The 21,420-nt window shown below is 39.6% G+C and overlaps 1 protein-coding gene across 10 annotated transcripts in view; it reads left to right on the top strand.

Moving 5' to 3' along the window:
- LOC120489059 (uncharacterized) overlaps positions 1-20,639 on the top strand; it is a 57,142-nt gene extending 36,503 nt beyond the window's left edge. For 4 of the 10 annotated variants that reach the window (XR_016146566.1, XR_016146564.1, XR_016146565.1 and 1 more), the window contains exons 8-12: positions 3,784-3,852; positions 6,705-6,823; positions 18,189-18,278; positions 18,387-18,504; positions 19,890-20,637. The gene's annotated coding sequence lies outside the window, so the exon portion shown is untranslated. Of the gene's footprint in view, positions 1-3,783; positions 3,853-4,935; positions 5,446-6,704; positions 6,824-13,181; positions 14,324-18,188; positions 18,279-18,386; positions 18,505-19,889 lie in introns of those variants that run through there. The other 6 variants (XR_016146570.1, XR_016146562.1, XR_016146571.1 and 3 more) reach the window with 4 other exon arrangements.
- Positions 20,640-21,420: the final 781 nt, after the last annotated feature.

Here is a 21,420-nt window from a genome sequence, read left to right as displayed (position 1 = left end):
ATCTATCTATCTATCTATCTATCTACAAAGTATCTATCTATCGTGTAATGAGAAGCTTTCCCTTTACTCACCTAGAACCACAACAAAGAGCACCCCCCTCAAACTCACACATCTCTCTCCATCACACACTCTTTCTTTTATCCCCACTGAAGCATAAACAGCGCTGTGCCTTTGTAAGTTGGCAGACGCTGCATATTTGCGTCGTAAAGCTCAAATCACAAGCTTCTGTTGTCATTTGTGAGGAGTCACATTGGATGTGGACTCATTTGAAGTGTCATTGATATGCTGCGGATTATTTGAACTCGCTGACACAAGTCAGCTCTAACTAGTTGGACATTTAAATTTCCGACCTCCAACTAAGACAGTGGCAGAAATCGGCACAGTAAAGGGTTTAACGGGATAATGCATTCCTCGATTTAATGAGCTGTGTGGAGGCAATTGTCTGCTTTGCACATGTTGGCTTACTGCTGTATTTCACACTTTTAAAGAGTGTCGGTGCAGATTTTAGCGGAATTGTGTGTCCGTGTTTTGCGTGACGGCGCACCAGTCCGCGGGGAAGTCGCTGCTTTATTTTCACGAACGCGACACCCCTGAGAGTCTCCAGCACCAACACTCACAGACACAAACATCAGCCATGGGAACCTGTAAGCTCGAATCACCTGTGCGCTGATGTCGTGGTTAAGACGTGCAACGAAGGATTCAATTTAGCAGACAGAACACCTGCTTTCACATATGTTTGAGGAGTCCCAGCGAAGGGACCTGGCAAGAGAGGAGAGAAAACCGAGACTCGTGTAAATGAAAGGAGCGCAGATGAAGATGAGCAAACCAGAGGTCACATCAGTTCTGTTTGATAGATACGTGACAGGGCCGTCTCTGATGTTGAAATGCTGTGGGATGTATAAGCTAGATGCTTTTAGTTCTCCCAAGATTGGCTCAAAAGGAGTGTGTTTTATGATCTGCTGGGAATTGCAGCCTCTTAAAGATATTGTTTGCCAGGTTTTGAAGAGTGAAACGGCATCCGCAATACATTTGACTTCTTTCAGAGTGACGATACAGTGGCTTAAAGAGTATGAATCACACAGCTAGAATCTACAAACAAATAATCTGTCAGGAAACGATTGGCTTTCAGAGGCACTTATTTTATTTTCTCTGTATGAACATTGACTCAATGACACCAGTTATGTGTATTAAGAAACTAAATGAAGAGTTCAGATGCAAAAGCCTCTAAATGCCATTTGAAATTTTCTTCTAAAATGACCATTTTTATCAAGCTTGTATGTTTAAGTTCAGTAATTTCACTTAAGTGTCAATTAATAGGTAATCTTCATTGCAATTTAAGTGAAATTACTGAACTGAAAATTACTGAAAATTTCAAATGGCACTTAGAGGCTTTTGCATCTGAATTCTTCAAATACTGTTTTAAAAATGATCCAAATACTGTAATTCTGTCGTAATTTATTGAAAAATAATGAACTGTTTTTGTTTTTGCATGTCAATGGGTTCCAAAGAAAGAAAGAAAGAAAGAAAGAAAGAAAGAAAGAAAGAAAGAAAGAAAGAAGGAAGGAAAGAAAGTCATAATGGTTTGTACCGACCTGAGCGTGTGTAAATGATGCTATAAATAATTGTTTTGGGGGTGAACTGTTCCTTTAAAATGCTTAAAGATATCTTTTGTCGTATCCACGGACAAATGACATCAGCAAAGTTACGCAAGTGCAACAAGTCTTGCGGTGACGTGACCGTATGATTCCAGTATCTCAACAGTCCGTATCGTGTTTCTCAGAGAGCGCTGAAGGCGGAGAGAGAGAAAGAGAAATCTTTAAGAAGTGTTTTACACCACCTGCGTTTCCGGCGGGGCTGTTGGGGTCCTGAGAGGGCTGCCCCACCAGCTGCCCTCCTTCACGCCTGTTTGTCAGGAGCTTTCAATAAGTCTCACATGCATCCAGCTTGAAGGGAAGAGTGAAAAAAAAGAGTGAAACGAGATGCTTCCTGCCCTTTTACTGGCGAGTGGCTTCGTTAAGGGAACCTGTGAAATCAGTTTAATAGGCTGACATCACCCCACGTCCCCCCGAGACCTTCTCTTCTCTTCTCTTCTCTTCTCTTCTCTTCTCTTCTCTTCTCTTCTCTTCTCTTCTCTTCTCTTCTCTTCTATGTTATTGAATGCATGACTTTCATCACACATCACAAAGGTTTTCCACATGATTAACTTGCTGTTATTCCAATTTAATGTACTTACGTTGGGTCAACTTAATGTATTAAGGTTGATTCAACTTATTTACTATGGTTGGGCTCAGCTTAAAGCTTCACTGTGTAACTCTTTTAGTTTAGTCTTAGCTAAAAACACTTAGTTCTTTCAAATATATATGTGCTCATTAGTGTATATTTACTTCGTAATAAAGTATTCTCGTGAGTGTATAATATGCCATTGCAAACACATACGGGTAAGGGGTTCTAATGTTGCCCCTCCATCTTGAAAGTACATTAGCCAAAGAGGGACATACCCGTTAATTCAAGCTTCGCCTTTCGCGTTTACGTTTGAGTTAACACTCATGGACGAGGTCGAACTGGAAGCCATGTTAATCTTGGACTACATTGGCCACCGTAGGATTTAAAATGAAATCGGAATTGAGAGGAACAGAAACTAATATTCCCTGAATAGTCATATACCTTTTCACCACTAGATGGGGGTAAAAATCACACAGTGTAGCTTTAATTTAATATTGTCAGGGAATTTAATAAGGCTCCCTGGTGTGGTTCAGGTATTAAAATTCATAATATTCATTCATCCAATACAATAAGATTCATTTTAGTGTTACACTAACATATTTCTAGACTATAACCATGTATTAGCTACTAATAGCACTTTTTTCATTTTTCAGACCAACCAAATTTATATGGTACTAATAATGGCAATGTAATTGAACATTAAACATAATTAAAACCCATTTTCTCAAAAACACATAAAATAACACTTAATTTAGACATTTATTCTCTCTTAATTCAGCCATATGCAAAGCATGCTGGGAACTAACAAGCACAGCCCAGTTTTATTTAACGCAACACAACACAAGTCCACAAATGTAATCCAACACAAACTGGTTAAGTAAACTTAAATTTTACATATTGAACACAATCAAATTAAGTTTGGACAAAATGTATAGCAAATTGTGTGTTAAGGAATTTCGACATTAAGCAGCAAAAATCACATTGCTTGTTTCCAAACTTATTATTGCATGCTATATTTGTCTACTGTATATGTGCAATTACTCTACACTGAACTGAAAAATGTTGAAAATAAAACAAAGATTAAACAAAATGTACTAAAACATTATTCAAATGTAATTTTGTATTTGTTAATATGTATTAATAGACCTGAGCTAACAACTACTAACAATGTTAAAAGTTGATTTAAGTCTCCAAATACATTCTAGGGAAGCAGAACAACATGTAAATAGAAAATTATTCGCTCAAATGTTGATGTCATTTCCACTGAAACAGGAAGACATGAAGACAGGGCGGGATTTATTAAACAGCTCCTCCCCTTTTTTTTAATTAGCCAATAGTGTTTCGTTATCACAGCTCGGCCAGACAGAGCCGTGTCCTCTTAATCTCTAACCGTTTCTCCTCCTGATCCGTATCGCTTTAAAATACAGCATTCTGTGCAGAATTGAATGAGTCCTTTACGTTACATGTTGTTCTACTTCCCTAGAATGTATTTGGACACTTAATGTTATAAAAAGCATTTATACATCTTCACTAACACCACTCTTTTCTTCATCGGTGAAGTCTCGGTGAATCAACTGGTGTTTCGGTGATTTGGAAGTGTGTGACTCAGGAGTCCAAGCCGAGGAACAGGTGATGTCCATCACACTCACCGCAAACTCGATACACTGACTGGCTTCATTTTCAACTCACATGATGATTTGGTGCTCAATTATATCAATGTTATTTATGCAATGTTGCTGCTTAGTATTTTTGTGGAAAGCATGATACATTTCAGGATTCTTTGATGAATAGAAAGTTCAAAAGAACAACATTTATTTTGTAACAAAAAAAAAGTTTTTACTGTCACTTTTGATCAATTTAATGCGTCCTTGCTGAATAAAAGTATTTATTAATTTATTTTTAAATCTGACTTGCCCAAAACGTACGAATGATATCACGATTTCCACAACTGTTTTCAACATTGATAATAATCACGAATGTTTCTTGAGCAGCAAATCATTATATTAGAGTGATTTCTGAAGGATCATGTGACACTGAAGACTGGAGTAATGATGCTGAAAATTCAGCTGTGATCACAGGATATAAATTATATTTTACAATATATAAAAATTAGGGCTGTCAGACGATCATCCAAAATAAAAGTTTGTGTTTACATAATATATGTGGGTGCACTGTGTATAATTATTTTGTATATATAAATACACACACATGCTTGTATATATTTAAGAAATATTTTCATGTAATATGACATGTAAATATAAATATTTTATATATAAATAAAAAATTTTTCTTAAATATACATGCATGTGTGTGTATTTATATATATAAAATAATTATACACAGTGCACCCACATATATTATGTAAACACAAACTTTTATTTTGGATGCATTTAATCGCGTTTAATCGTTTGACAGCCCTAATTAAAATGTTTTTACTGTACTTTTTATTAATTAAATTTAACCTTGGTGACCAGAAGAACACACACACACAAATGCTTAAGTATTCCAAATTTTATATATAAAGTAATGCTGTATATTTTTCCAAGTAGAGATATTTTCACTCGTGAAGTGTTTACTCTTTTAAACTCACCAGAGGATGAATTGCAGACCCTCCTACCATCTGACATTACTGAATAAAAGATCTTCTTCTTTTCAGACTTCTGAAAGGATAATCACTCCTTTTCTTTATTCTGCCTTTTCTCTTTCCTGAAGCCGAAAGAACAGGAGCAGAGGGAACGTGCACACCGGCTGGGTGAACCTGGGGTCAAAGGTCGGCCGTTTAATGGGGAGGTTCAAACGTTGCTCAAAGCGGATAGGAGTGCGAAGGTGTCATTAATGCCGAGCAGGAATGTTCCAATAAAAACAGCACTTCCTCATGCAAAGCTGCCCATAAAAGAGCACAATAAATATCTCATTAGACTGATAGCTGCTGGAACGGTGTATATATAGGACATCTCGAAAGCGCACGACAACATCCGCTAACAAGATGCAGCGCACTCACCCTTTATGGATGAACCGAAAATATGTCATATTTCCAGAGAAGCATCTGCATTGCAAATGAAGCTTATTGTTCTTTATGGGCCATCTCTCGTTGACTTATGCGGTGACATTGCCGGTGGGTGAGATATGAAAGACACACACCGATTCTTGTGGTGAAGTATGTCTGCAGATCTGGAAATCCAACCGCAATTACAACTCAAACCTTTCTGTTCATGAATGCGCTTGCGGTGGTTGATTGTGTTTGACTTAACAGCCAATCTCATATTTTGATTTTACACTCACCAACGATGCATTTTTTTTGATAAAAAAACAGCAATATTGTGAAATATTATTACAATTTCAAATAGCAATTTTCTATTTGAATATACTATCAAATGTAATTTATTACCGTGATCAAAGTTACATTTTCGATCCTTCTAATATATGCTGATTTGCTGCTCAAGAAACATTTCTGATTATTAGTAGTGACTATGTGCACCAACAATGTGATTATTTCCAATGATCAGTGTTACGACTTAAATGAGTAGTTCACTTTAAAAAAAAAAAAACGTTTGCTGATAATTTACGCACCCCCATGTCATCCAAGATGTCCATGTCTTTCTTTCTTCAGTCGAAAAGAAATTAAGGATTCCAGCATTTTTTACATATAATGGACTTCAATGGGGTCCAAACAGTTCAAGGTCCAAATGAAAGTTTCAGTGCAGCTTCAAAGGGCTTTAAATGATTTAAGAAGATGAATAAGGGTCTTATCTAGCGAAACGATCGCTCATTTAAAAATTTTTTTTAAAAAGTTTAAGTTTTATCAGCTCAAATGCTCGCCTTGCTCTGTTCTGTGATGCTTTTGAGCTTATAAAACTTTAACTTTTTTATTTATTTTTGAAATGAGCGTTCGTTTCGCTAGATAAGACCTTATTCATCGCCTGGTGTCGTTTAAACCCCTTTGAAGCTGCACTGAAACTCTCATTTGGACCTTGAACCGTTTGGACCCCATTGAAGTCCATTATATGGAGAAAAATCCTGGAATGTTTTCTTCAAAAACCTTAATTTATTTTTGACTGAAGAAAGAAAGACATGGACATCTTGGATGACATGGGGGTGAGTAAATTATCTGCAAAAGTTTTTCTTTTTAAAGTTAACTACTCCTTTAAGATGGTGTCATGACACGAGCAAACCTCTTCACTCCGGTTTACAGTACGAGCAATTTTCATTATTCTGATTATTCGCTAAGAACTGTGGTTAATTTTATTACAATTCAAATACCCCCATGAATAGCACAAATGAACTCACATACAGTACAGTAGTGTGTGTTACAGCCAGAGTGCATTACTGTAAATGTAATGTGATATAAAGTCACAAAATTATCTATAAAATCCCTAAATTTCACTTGGATCAAAGCAAGGATGTGTTTTATTTGACTTTCTGATGTATTTGAAGGTGATTGCCTTGACATTAAGTATGCATTTTTCTATTGTTTCTTGCAGTTTACGAGCATCCGATGCCCTCTGACCGATCGGGATGTGCAACTGGAAATGAAATTGTGTTACTGAGGCTGTGAGCGTTTCTGAGGAACAACTAGTCACTGGATTCGCCAGTTTACCAGGTTAGTGGTACCAAATATTTGTATTTTACAAAAATCTTTAATATTTGAAGATCAAATATGCATTTGAAGTGCTTAGTCAAGTCACATTTATTTATACGTTACTTTTACAGTGTATTCTTCAATTCTTCAATTATGAAACACACGCTATTTCAGCTCTAAAAAGACAATAGTGTCATCATTCAGCTCAAGTCAGTGTTGATTCAGTCTCAAAATTGATCAATTTATGAAATGAATGACATGCTTACAGTTGCAAGTAAACCAGAAACCCATTTTTGCCTGATAAACGATACGAAATCCTGAACGCATTTGCAATTTCTTTGCATGGAAAACATATTTCGGATGAACCTGCCTAACCTGATTGGTTGCTGCTTTTTACACGTTCAACTTTCTTTAGTGTGTAATGTCCCTGTTTGAGCATGAAAAAAAAAGCTCAAAGTTATTCTCTATATCAGTGTCAGTGTTTCTGAACTCGCCTCCATTGTAGTCTCGAGTTTTCTTCCGTCGCAATATTTAAATAATTCATACGCAGATTAAAGGGGCGGGGCCTGGTTGAGTTAGTAGTGTGTTAAACTGGCGGTTATGGTTAGGGGCGGGACATTTCCCAAGCACACTCGATGAGCTAGACCAATCACAACACGTCGCTCCAGTCGACCAATCAGAGCACAGTGTGCTTTACAGAAGGAGGGAGCAACTAAACAGAGCGTTACTGACAGACTGGAAAACGAGGAGCCGCAACAATGGGGAAAATAGTGTGTTTTTTTGAAGCATAAAAACCTGTTCTAGAGCCCAAAAGACTGAAAAGGGTCCCGTTTAACTCATTGTTTTTTTGTGATGTTATCGAATCATTAGACATGGAAACACACACATTAGCACATTGTTGAAAGGTGTAGCATCTGGCTTCTACAAACCCCTAGAAAACTCCCTCCCTTCCTTTCTGTTTCTCCTTTCCTCCTTCTCCTGGTTTATCTAAACAAGCTGGACTAATCCCAACTATCAGGGGATGCTCTGTCAAAACGTGCGGCAGGGGCCCTAAGGCGAACCGAGCCGGTGAGCAGCGCGCGCGGCTCAACCAGCTCACCAGTGACAGAGCAGAGGGGCCAGATTAGCATAATGCCTATCAGAGAGTGTGTGTGTGTGTGATGGCTAGAGAGAAGGAGAATATTTTGTGTGTGAGAGACAGAGCAAAAGCATATATGTTATATGAAAAAGGAACATGCCTGCATGTCTCATGTTCAAGTCAACACGGTTCATCTAAGTTTTCAGTCTGCGAAGCTCCATCCAGCCGTCTGTGTCCTCTGGGTCTGACCGCACATACGGAACCAGAGAGTGTGTGAATATTCATGCCCTGGGCCCTCGGCACCACCCAAACCCCCCTAAAATCCTCGGCGCTCTACCCCAGCGACGTGCTCCAGGTGAAGGCCAACTCACGAAAAGGAGAAGAAAGAATTAGTGAGAGGTTTGATGAATGACTCTTCCTTTTTTTCTTTAGCTCTCATTTCCAGGAATTAGAACATCTCGGGGTTTTTTTCTTTTTTTTCTGATTTTTTTTTTTCTGACTAAAAATGTTTGATTAGGATGGAAGAGTTGCAACTGATATCTGTTTAAAATTCGATTTTTTTTTTCATTTAAATTGGATTAATTCTAAAAAAAACAAAAACATGCTGGAGTAGCCATGTATGTGTGGGAAATAGTGTTATTATACTGTAGTATTTATTCATATTTTTAAATATCTACTTTTAATTTTAGTTTACTCATTTTGTTGTGGTTTGATCATTTTTTTAAATATTTAAAAAATTGTATTATTTAGATTTAATTTTGTTTTATTGGAATTTTAACAACGACAACGCTGGTGTGACCAGGGTACAATAATATTAACCTGAATAATTTTGATTTTTATATTTAGAGAGTTTAAACTGATATTTAGTGTTTTTTGTAGAAAACGAGTGGTTGCTCGTGCCAAACGGATCTACACAAGGCTTGATATTTGTCTGTGTTGATGGTTTCTAGGGTGTTCTTGGTGGTTGCCAGGCTGTTACTAAGGTGTTGTGGGTGGTTGCTAGGGCATTGCTAGGTGTGTTGGTAGAGGTCATTGCTTGGCATTTTCTAGGATGTTGTGGTTGCTTGTTAGGGCGTTGCTAGGCTGTTTCCTAGGTTGTTGTGGATGATTGCTAGGGTGTTGCTTGGCTGTGTCCTAGGGTGTTCTTGGTGGTTGCCAGGCTGTTACTAAGGTGTTGTGGGTGGTTGCTAGGGCATTGCTAGGCTGTTTCCTAGGTTGTTGTGGATGATTGCTAGGGTGTTGCTTGGCTGTGTCCTAGGGTGTTCTTGGTGGTTGCCAGGCTGTTACTAAGGTGTTGTGGGTGGTTGCTAGGGCATTGCTAGGTGTGTTGGTAGAGGTCATTGCTTGGCATTTTCTAGAGTGTTGTGGGTGGTTGTTAGAGCGTTGCTAGGCTGTTTCCTAGGTTGTTGTGGATGATTGCTAGGGTGTTGCTTGGCTGTTTCCTAGGGTGTTCTTGGTGGTTGCCAGGCTGTTACTAAGGTGTTGTGGGTGGTTGCTAGGGCATTGCTAGGTGTGTTGGTAGAGGTCATTGCTTGGCATTTTCTAGAGTGTTGTGGGTGGTTGTTAGAGCGTTGCTAGGCTGTTTCCTAGGTTGTTGTGGATGATTGCTAGGGTGTTGCTTGGCTGTTTCCTAGGGTGTTCTTGGTGGTTGCCAGGCTGTTACTAAGGTGTTGTGGGTGGTTGCTAGGGCATTGCTAGGTGTGTTGGTAGAGGTCATTGCTTGGCATTTTCTAGGGTGTTGTGGTTGGTTGTTAGGGCGTTGCTAGGCTGTTTGGATGATTGCTAGGGTGTTGCTTGGCTGTTTCCTAGGGTGTTCTTGGTGGTTGCCAGGCTGTTATTAAAGTGTTGTGGGTGGTTGCTAGGGCATTGCTAGGTGTGTTGGTAGAGGTCATTGCTTGGCATTTTCTAGGGTGTTGTGGTTGGTTGTTAGGGCGTTGCTAGGCTGTTTCCTAGGTTGTTGTGGATGATTGCTAGGGTGTTGCTTGGCTGTTTCCTCGGGTGTTCTTGGTGGTTGCCAGGCTGTTATTAAAGTGTTGTGGGTGGTTGCTAGGGCATTGCTAGGTGTGTTGGTAGAGGTCATTGCTTGGCATTTTCTAGGGTGTTGTGGGTGGTTGTTAGGGCGTTGCTAGGCTGTTTCCTAGGTTGTTGTGGATGATTGCTAGGGTGTTGCTTGGCTGTTTCCTCGGGTGTTCTTGGTGGTTGCCAGGCTGTTATTAAAGTGTTGTGGGTGGTTGCTAGGGCATTGCTAGGTGTGTTGGTAGAGGTCATTGCTTGGCATTTTCTAGGGTGTTGTGGTTGGTTGTTAGGGCGTTGCTAGGCTGTTTCCTAGGTTGTTGTGGATGATTGCTAGGGTGTTGCTAGGCTCTTTCCTAGGTTGCTGTTGTTGGTTGCTATGGTGTTGCTAGGCTGTTTTTAGGGTGGGGGTGGGGGGGGTGGTGGGTTCTTGTCCAGAAGGTGAAAATGCTCATCTAAACACTTATTAAAGTAGCAGCACACTCTCCTCAACACACATGACTTGTTGAATGAACAAAATCTTGCAGTGCAGCTCTCATCTTTTAAATGTGTTACAAAAACAAATTCAGCTTTCAAATTCTGTCAATTTTATTACGAAATTAAAACATACCATTTTGGGACTCTTTAATGTGGCGCCTTCGGTTCATACGAAGCGTGCATTGCATGAACAGCATGAAATAAACATGAATGAACATCAGAAGGTATGAAAGATAAAGTAGGCTACACCTTACCGAAAATCAGCGTTTCAACCACGGAAAGACGTCAATAAAACAGCTTGTAAACAACGTAACATAATGTTTCATTTACCTCCAAAAAACCCATTCAATGTCCGAAAAATCATTGGTCTGGTGGAAAATTTACTTGCCACTATAGATATACACTATATTGCAGATTCATTGGATTTCTACTTAACCTGTTTTATGATTAAACAAATCCGTCACGTTTTTATGACAGCCACCATTTAAATGTTAATGTTAATAAAAAAGCGGAATTACGTAGAAACGTAATTAAAAATTTAATATTATAACGTTGTTATTATAAAAAGCGTCCTTAAATGCAAGTATCCTACAAATCAGCTTATTATATGTTAATATTGTAGTGATGTAACTAAGGGTTTCTGCATGCCAGTTGTAGATTAAAAATCCTTCTAATTACTGACAGGTGCGACGTCTTATTCGGATGCGTCCGGTATTGTGACTGATCTGTTGTCAGGGGTCTTGCCCTCATGATTCCGTGTCTGTGTGTATCGAGCTGTAGTGTTGATGTGGATCACGTCTTGTGTTTGTAACTGGGCCGCATCTGTGAATGCACACTGGGCCTGTGTGTGTGTGTGTGTGCAAGGCCTCATTATCCGAACACTGAGCGCTGGGACACTGGCCTCTATCTGCAGCCCAGTCGCCCCCGGCATCTCTGCATCCCGACTGCCTCATCCGCACACACACACACACACACACTCACAGTCCGATGCCAAGTGAACTCTAAGGTTTAGCATCGGGCAGATCTAGCGCCTCTTATTGTTTTCAGAACCCATGAGCGCAATGGGACCCAATTGGGGCCTCATTACTTTATTGTTCTGAGTTGGTTTGGTTGTGATTTACTCATGGAATATTTGAATAATTCCTAGTTTGTTTTAGTTCGCTTCCATGTTTTTGCCTTTGCTTTGTTTTAAAGAGCATTTGTTCGTTTATTAATGTGCTGCGTGCTTGCATCAATCCCATCAAACTTTTTGTAATATTAATGTCCTGAAAACTAGCCCACCCGTCCTTCCCCCTCCTTGCTCTGTCAATTAATCTCTAATATTCACATGGCTCATTGAAACAAATGAGCATCTTGTGTTTGTTATTGCCTTTAATGGCTTCCTAATGTGCTGGAGTCTGCCTGCTTAATAATGAAGTATCAATATGGCTCAGTTATTAAGGCTTTTCATCATTTGCTGGACACTTGTTTAAAAGCACCTTGATTCGGAACCGAATACACAGAATAATAGACGCGGCGTGACGATCATGCATTAGGCGTACTAATCAATAACGCCTCTGTTTTGCTGAGAAGAAGTCACGGATGAAGTTGTTGCGAGCATCTTAACGGGGGACGACAAACACACGGTTTTGGAAAATAATGACCCGGGCTGCATCGCACGTATGATAAAGCAAAGCCAGGGGGTTTATTAACATCTCGGAGCCCTGTCAATCACGCAAAGGCCCGTCCCAGCGCCCAATTATCTTTGAAGCTCGGGCCTCTGGGCCTGGACGTGATCAATGAACGCGCTCCGTCGTCGATACGGGTGCAGAAGAAGACCTATTGATCAGCCAACACTTGTGGACAGCTTCCGTGAGCCGGATAATGTCAGATTGAACCAGCGAGAAGGTGTGTGTGTGTGTGTGTACAGTACACAAGCCTATATTTGGTCCTTTATAGGTGTGTTTATGTTGTCCGGTGGATTTTCTGTACAGCACTGTACAAGAGTGTTGGTTTAATGGTAATGTGAAATCTGTAAAATTTTAAATAGATTTTATACACTGAAAAAAAAGTGATCAATTGACTTGACTTATGGACTTGACAATTTCCAATAACTTTTTTTTTTTTAAAGTTTATTTAAAGGAGTAGTTCACTTTTTTAAAAAAAAACGTTTCCTGATAATTTACTCACCCCCATGTCATCCAAGATGTCCATGTCTTTCTTTCTTTAGTCGAAAAGAAATTAAGGTTTTTGATGAAAACATTCCAGGATTTTTCTCCATATAATGGACTTCAATGGGGTCCAAACGGTTCAAGGTCCAAATGAGAGTTTCAGTGCAGCTTCAAAAGGCTTTAAACGACACCAGATGATGAATAAGGGTCTTATCTAGTGAAACGATCGCTCATTTCAAAAATAAATAAAGTTTAAGTTTTATAAGCACAAATGCTCGCCTTGCTCTGTTCTGTGATGAAAAAACGTTCATCAAAATGAACAAATCTTTTTTCGAGTCATGACTCGATCGTTTCGCTAGATAAGACCCTTATTCATCGTCTGAAATCGTTTAAAGCCCTTTGAAGCTGCACTGAAACTCTCATTTGGACCTTGAACAGTTTGGTCCCCATTGAAGTCCATTATATGAAGAAAATCCTGGAATGTTTTTTTATCAAAAACCTTAATTTCTTTTCGACTGAAATTTGGGTTAAAACAACCCAGCATTTTTTAGAGGGTAGGGGTCGGATTAGTGTAGGGAGAAAGAATATACAGTTTGGAAAGGATAAAACTCATTACATCCATTTGGATAGCCAAGTAAACCTGTGTGTGTGTGTTCATTAGGTGGCAGGTGGGCAGCGTCAGGGCCAGGGGAGGCAGTGGCACCGCGGTAAAGCCCTAAAGTCCCGCGGGACGCTGGGATCAGGGGGAGGGTCACGATCCGTCCCGTCCTCCTCTCCACAGCACCTCAGCAGGGCTGACTTCCACGAGCAACAACCCCCTTCAGAAATACAGCAGCCTGCACTGTAATTAAAGCCTGGCCCAGACGTGAGACCGCGGCTGACACAGCATGGGACGGAGCAGAGACCCAGCGGACTGGTGTACATAAAACGAGTGCAAAACGAACAGACAGAAACAGACGCGCCGCCTCACACCCACATGCATAAAACACACACATATGCGCGCATGCAATCAAGATTAGGCACAAAAACACACTTTCTCACTCTGACAGGTCTGGAAATCAAAGTTCCTCCAAGTTAACTGAAAAACCACTCGCGCAGTCCCGCAGGAGCCCCCATAAACTAACAGTTTTTCTTAGCGGCGTGTAGTACGCGCCACTTTTGCGTAGCTCGTCGCCGCCTTCTCCAAATCTGTTTCCCATTCGGCGCGCAGGTCCCTCAGCTGGTCCGGTGTCTCAATTATGATGGATGATTATTACACCGAGATGGCTTTATGATGTATGCACTCGTTAAAACTAAAAGCCCGATCGTTGCGCTCGGGTAACCTTTCTGTACATCATTTTAAGTGTGAAACTAATAAAGCCGGCGTTTTATTTGAAGGACAGGAAATTAGGACGCCTTGATTCGGCCCGGAGAACGAGTGCTCAATAATCATAAGCTGCCAGACTGGAATTGTGTTTTTTCCGACTGCCTTCAATGTGACTGGAATATTGGTCGCGGCTTGTTTGGAAGCAGATGAGATTTTTAAGAGAGATGTATGAGGGCTCTGTGAATGCAATATAGCATAAACAGCAGCAGTATCACCCAGGAGTGTGTTTATGCAGTATATAGACATTAGTCAGTGTCATGACACTTTGTGCTTGATCCATTTCTGTTTTAATGTTCCAAACCAGCATATACACTTTATAGTGTGGACCCATTAGTAAATGTTAGTTAATCCATTGACTAAAATGAACAATGAGCAATAATCTTTGTAAATACAACTGTCAGTTCTCTTACAGTTGTATTTAGGGCTTGACATGAACTTTTTTGCCCATTAGTATAGCCACTGTGGCTAGTGGTTTTCCAAAGTTACTAGCCACTCACTTGCCACAATTAAAACTGCCGTATGGATATTTTTTAATATTATCTCATATTTTGGCAGTAGGTATTTTAGGCTGCTGTCACTTTAAAACCTGACGTATGGATCCATTTTACTGTGCGTTTAAATTCGCGGCTACCGCGTCTAGTTATACGCTTGAACACTTTGAATCCATTCGCGTGTCAAGAGCGAAATTGACGCGTGTAAAAACAAAAGTTTGAAACGAAATTTAAGCGCGTCAGAATCGAAAACCGTTGGCAGCCATCTTTTTATGTTGACCGAGCATTCATCGAGAGAGCGGCATAGGGATAATCGTCGCCGTGTTTGTGTCGCCGTACAGACCCTTCAGAAGCGAACCGTTTTTCACCATGTGCCTGGATGTCAGCGGTACTTCCGCCTGTCCCGCGTCTAGTTTGATGACCTGTTGTCCCGCATCGGAGCAAAGATCACGCTCTCCCTCATCCACCTAATCTGTCATTTATTTTTGTTTTGATGATAAATAGAGCCAGCCAAAAGTTACTAACCTGTCGTGTTTTTTTTTTTTTTACTTTTTTTTTTTCTCTCTCACATCCAGACACGAACTTATGCACATGTATGTTGGTTGTCTTTACATTATAATAATATTTCATATAATCTAGAAATGGAATAAATAACATTCGATACAAAATGAACATGTCTCATATATTGAAATAAAGTTTTAAGTGCTAAAATATTTGCTTTGTTGTGCATTACAACCTTAACAGGTATTTAGTCATATTACAAAATAATTGAAGCATCCAGATCCTTCACCACGTGAGCAAGCAGCTAGGCTCCTGATTGGTTAACGCAGACCGAATTGACGCCAAAGTTTCGATTTTTCGACTCGGGCGGCAGGCGCGAATTCGCGTCAAACGTGTGAATTCACAAATAGCACTGACTAATGGCGCTTTTCCACTGCATAGTACGGTACGGTTCGGCTCTGTACGCTTCGACTCGGCGCGGAACAGTTCGGCTCGCTTTTCGTTTCCACCGCAGTAGTACCCCTTCAAAGTGTGTGGGACTGATCGTTATTTGCGCGCGCCTCTACTGCCATGACATCATCTTAAAAGCGCCACATTTTCAAACCCACAACACAGGAACAATGGAGACTATCGAGGGGATGGTGTTCCTGATTCTCGGTATGTGGTTGTTTTTAACTGCTAGACGGAAAAATGTGTTTAAAATGAGGCTGATGGCAGCAAAACAAAATACTGCTAAAAAAGTGTCTCGTGAGTCGTGTCTCGTGTCGCAAATCCAATGACGCTAGTAGTGACACAGGGAATGACGATTCTGTTTGACCAATCAGTGATCTGCAGTGTTTCACGTCACATTTTAGTACCGGTACGGTACGCTTGGAACCTCAACAGACCAGGTACCATTTAAAGCGACCTGAAGCGAACCGTACTGTACCGTACCATGCAGTGGAAAAGCGCCTTAAATCATTCGCGCTTAACGCGGCAGACGTTCAATTCGCGGCAACTTGACACACGCTTCATTTGCGCCGCAGGAATTTTTGACGCGAGAGAGTGAGAAAGCACAGCTATCCTGTATCTATTCTGCGGTAAACGAGTATTCGAAGCGTTTCAGATATTTCAGTATCGAAATTTTTTTTTGACAACACTACATTGCACTTGGTTTGTTATATCCGATGTCTTTTTAAAAGACTACAATTGAAAAATATATATTATATAGGCTTATAAAATTCAACCCAATTCAATTCTGCTGAAATACACACGCATTTGGTGGGTATTAATGTCAAACCCTGGTTGTATTTACGAAAAGATGAAAAGATACTCTTTTTGATTTCAGTAATGTATTCGTAAACATTAGGATTCGATTTTTTTGTTAACTAATGCAGCAATGCCAAGGCCATGGATTCCATTCCTTATAAAACATTGAATGCAATGTAAGTTGCTTTATATAGGATACAAGTGTGTGTACCAAATGCATAAATGTAAAGTTGAAACTCGGTTACGATGCAAATGGGAGCCAATGGTGTTTGACATCATGAGTGATGCTTAATTGATCTCCTTTTGTGTTGCAAAAGAAAATCTTACACACTCTTAGAAGAAATGGTTCTATTTAGAACCAAAAATGGTTCCATCCCCCGCTTCATATATGGAACTCCAAAATGGTTCTATATAGAACCATTTTTTTTTGTAAAAGGTTCTATTGGCCAAGTATGGAACCCCAGGGTTCTATATAGAACCCAGAGGAACCCTTTTTTAAAGATTGTATAGAACCTTTTAGGGGTTCCAAATACGTAGCACTGATAGAACCTTTAAAGGTTCTATTTAGAACCTTTTCTTCTAAGAGTGCAGGTTTAAAAGAACATGAGGGTGTTTAAACGATTGCAGATTTGCTATTTCTGGCTTGTCGGTATACAGTAAGTTTGTCTCTCTTTGTTCACGGTGTATGTCCCCCATTTGACTTCCTGCCCTGGCCGTGGCCAACAGGAAATGAAGCGATCTTGTGAGCTCTCATGCAAATGCTATACACGTCAGTGATCTTAAATTAATCTCACAAGTTTCACATACTCAGCTGAGGGCAACATCTCCCCGACCTGAAGCCATGACACACACACACAGAAAACCCCCATGCTAGAAAAATTAATTAGCTGTTTGTCATCTAAAGCTGATCTCAGGGATTTTTGTTTTGGGGCTGGAGAGGAAGTGTCTGTGTGTGTGTGTGTGTGTGTGTGTGTGTGTGGTGGTGTGGTGGCGGGGTGGCGGGTGATCAGCATTACAATAGCAAACGCAACTCTTATTACAGTATTACAGTATGGTTTGGGGTTCTGAGGAGTGTGTATATGTACAGTAGGTGAACTGCACAAAAACATCCAGATCATGTTTCACCCTAAATTAAAAAAAAAAAAAAATTGCATGTATATTTTGTATGTATAAAATGAAGCATAAAGATGTATTTTGTATCATTGCTATGATACAAAAAAATTAGGGTTGTCAAACGATTAATCGCGATAAAATGCATCCAAAATAAAAGTTTGTGTTTACATAGGCTAATATATGTGTGTGTGTGCTGTGTATTATTATTTTATATATATAAATACACACATGCTTGTATATATTTAAGAAATATTTTCATGTATATAGATTGACATATAATTTATATTATATATAAATATTTTATATATAAATAATATTTTTTTTTTAAATATACATGCATGTGTTTCTATTTATATATATACAGAATAATTATAGGACCATGTGACAATTCAACTTTGATAACAGGAATTAATTACATGTTACCATATATTCACATAGAAAACTGTTCATTTAAATAGGAATAATGTAATTTCCATTTTACGGCTTTACTGTACTTTTTATAAAATAAATGCAGCCTTGGTGAGCATTATATTTCTAAAACATAAAAAAAAATCTTATCGACCAAAATGTTTTATCTTAAAATAAATTTTAAAAAAATTAGTTGGTGATTAATGAACAAAGTGAACTGCTTTACCAACTCTTTAACATATAATGTCAATTAAATCACGTTTTCTTTACTTATAAACTTGTAATGAATAATCATGAAGCTATCAAACTAACTTTAATGGCTGAGGCTGCTGTCATTATTAATATTAATATTACATCAGTCAAGTCATCTTTTAGGAAAGAAGTCATCAAATAGAAAGTCTGAAAAAGATCAAACAAACATCATATAAAATGCTTTTGTGATGTCATGCTTCTTTCTAGCCCGTATAAGATGACGATGTTAATGTTTTAATCACTTCTAGGGTGCGTTTTACTATGAATGACATTGTTTACTACTATACAGAAATCTCCTGTTCCCATGGGTCTTTCTGCAATGTTTGTCAGACCTAGCAACTGTAACCGAGGGGGGCGGAGCTCAGCAAATATTCTCTTGGTAGTGTTGTTCACATTATTCACCAAAACATTAAGAGGGATTAAACATCTGAACATCTATCCTGACAAATCGGCAGCATAACTTTTCCAATGCATATATTTTCTCCAGATTTATTGCATGTAGAGAGCGATGATGATAAAGCGCTCTGGCTTGGCAGACAGCTCATCTTGGGAAGCGTGTAAACTGTCAGATGAAGTTGTAATGGAGGAAGGCCTCCGCTGCTCAGGTTGGTGTGCGTTCTCTCCCACACCCGGTGCTTTCCGCTGTTTTCTTTGTTGTGAGGCTGTATTCCCCTGGCCCAAGGGCTCATGGGTAACAGCTGAAGCTGTGGCGAAGGGGCCTTGCCAGCCTCAGGGCCTCTGCCACCCTCTCTCTCTCTCTTTCTCTCTCTCACTCTTTCTATGTTACCCATATGGTCCGTCAAGCGCTAATTCCCCAGAGGCCTGTTAGCAGCACACAGCTCCAGTTCTGCCCCTCCTCCCTCGCTCCCTCGCTCACTCTCTCACTTTCCTCAACTCTCCTCTCACTCTACCACACAACAGCCCACAATCCCCAAGACTCGGCCTCCTATTGCAGCAGTACTGTAGATAGATAGATAGATAGATAGATAGATAGATAGATAGATAGATAGATAGATAGATAGATAGATGGAGAGATAGATGGAGAGATAGATGGAGAGATAGATAGATAGATAGATAGATAGATAGATAGATAGATAGATAGATAGATAGATAGATAGATAGATAGATAGATAGATAGACAGACAGACAGGTAGATAGATAGATAGATAGATAGATAGATAGATAGATAGATAGATAGATAGATAGATAGATAGATAGATAGATAGATAGATAGATAGATAGATAGATAGATAGATAGATAGATAGATAGGTGGATGGATGGATGGATGGATGGATGGAGTGATTGACAGATGGATGGATGGAGTGATAGATAGATAGATAGGTAGATGGATAAATAGATAGGTGGATGGATGGATGGAGTGATTGACAGATAGATGGATGGATGGAGTGATAGATAGATAGATAGATAGATAGATAGATAGATAGATAGATAGATAGATAGATAGATAGGTAGATAGGTAGATAGGTGGATGGATGGATGGATGGATAGATAGATAGATGCATGGATGGAGTGATAGATAGATAGATAGATAGATGGATGGATGGATGGATAGATAAATAGACAGACAAGACAGGTAAAATGAGAGGATGAGGAGGGATGTATGGATAGATAGACACAGATAGATTAATAAACAGATAAACGATATAGATAGATGTCTTTTGTCCCAATCATATTTTCTGTTCCCGCACATTGTTTTCTTTTAATGTGCCCCCCCCCCTCTCTCTCTCTCTCTCTCTCTCTCTCTCTCTCTCTCTCTCTCTCTCTCTCTCTCTCTCTCTCTCTCTCCAGCCTTCATCTGTCTTCCATTTCTCCAGGCTCTCCTCTGTTATATGGTGTGGCGCAGTTAATACTTGAATTTATTGGTCCCATTAGATGAATGAATTATCTCCTTTTTCGTAGCTCAGGAAAGCCGTCAGACTGAAGCTCTCTCTCGCTCTCTCTCTCTCTCTCTCTCTCTCTCTCTCTCAGGGCCGCAGGTACGAGGATCTCTTCTCTCTCTCCTCAGCCGGCTGTCCTTCAGAAATCACAGCACCCTTCTGCGGCTCTCTCCCTGTGACTGTCGCTTCAGCATGAACAGTAATGACGCTTTTATTTATATTGTGTTACAGTTCTTAACTGTAATTAGTAAAGTTAACTCGATCGAGCGGCTAACACACGGAGCGATTGATTTCTTCTTTAATCACTCATTTGCAGTGACGTCCCTTCAGGGTCCAGAGGGGCCGCTGTCTCTCTAAGTGTGATTTATTCCAGCTAAATGTGAACTTGTGTTCCTTCAAACTCTCTCTGGACCTTCCCCTTTAAAACTCACCAGACTTCATATCTTACATGACAGATGTGTGTGTCCCTCTATCTGTCGGAAACCGTCGTATTTAGGGCTTGAATCGATTCTTTTCTGCTCTTGGTGTTTTAATCATTTAGTAAAACATGTCATAACATGTCAAAAAAGATTGTTTTTGTTACTTTTTGTAAGTCTTTAACCACCGTTCCTTCATTTCAAGCCCTCACACTCTCGTGAATACGGAAATAAAATAATAATAATACATTTAAACAGTTATTCTGCATTATTTAATGCATACACTGGCTTGCATGCACACACACATTGAGTGCTAGCGCCCTCTATTGATCAGTAAAGCAGTTCTACATTGTTCTCGCTATTATTAATGTCATCATTAGTGATAAACATGATCTGTTAAAAACATTCTTGCAAGACTTTCTCTCTCCTGTTTTATTGGACATGGCAACATGGAAAGTGTTTTTATTAAAATGCATTGGTTTTATGTTCAATCGCAAGGTGTTAAGTCACTAATATATATTTTTCAATGATGTATGAGAGCATGACTTTAAATGTAATAAATGGTGTACATATTGGTACAAAATGGTACACTCTAAAATTGCTAAGTTGTTTTAACCCAACTTTGGGTCAAATATGGACAAACCCAGCCATTGGGTTACATTTTTTAATTCCATTTTTAACCCAACGTTTGGGTTTGTCCATATTTGACCCAAACGTTGGGTTAAACATAATTGATATTTCATTTTTATTGGCCTTTCTCCTTGTCTATAGTTCTAAATATTACGTGCAAATACCATAAAGATGAAATGAGTCACAACAGCATCATCATTAATACAACGCACACTGCACTGTATTATATTGCTGACTGTTTGCACTCAGAAACACATTGAAAAAACATGTGCGTTTGTGTAGGATGAAACAAACAGGGCAAACGATAACCCCGACTGTGCCACAGAGCATCAAAGGTGTGTGTGTGTGTGTGTGTGTGTAGACCTGCTGTCAGATGGGTGAATTATTTATCAGCGTGTTCCGCCTCCAATCTGTTTCGGCGACAGGAATGGATATGTGTATTAAAACAAACAGAAGTTCAGATTTGTTCATGTCTGTTGTGGACACAGACACAGGGCTGTGATGGCGGGACGGGGGGGCGGGACCCTTCACAGGGCTGGTCAACGCTCAACCACATCAAAGCCTGCCACAGCTTCT

This window comes from Pimephales promelas, chromosome 14, assembly GCF_988280905.1.
Source record: "Pimephales promelas chromosome 14, fPimPro1.hap1.1, whole genome shotgun sequence".
NCBI classification, from domain to species: Eukaryota; Metazoa; Chordata; class Actinopteri; order Cypriniformes; family Leuciscidae; genus Pimephales; species Pimephales promelas.
This window is presented reverse-complemented; position numbering and strand designations above follow the sequence as displayed.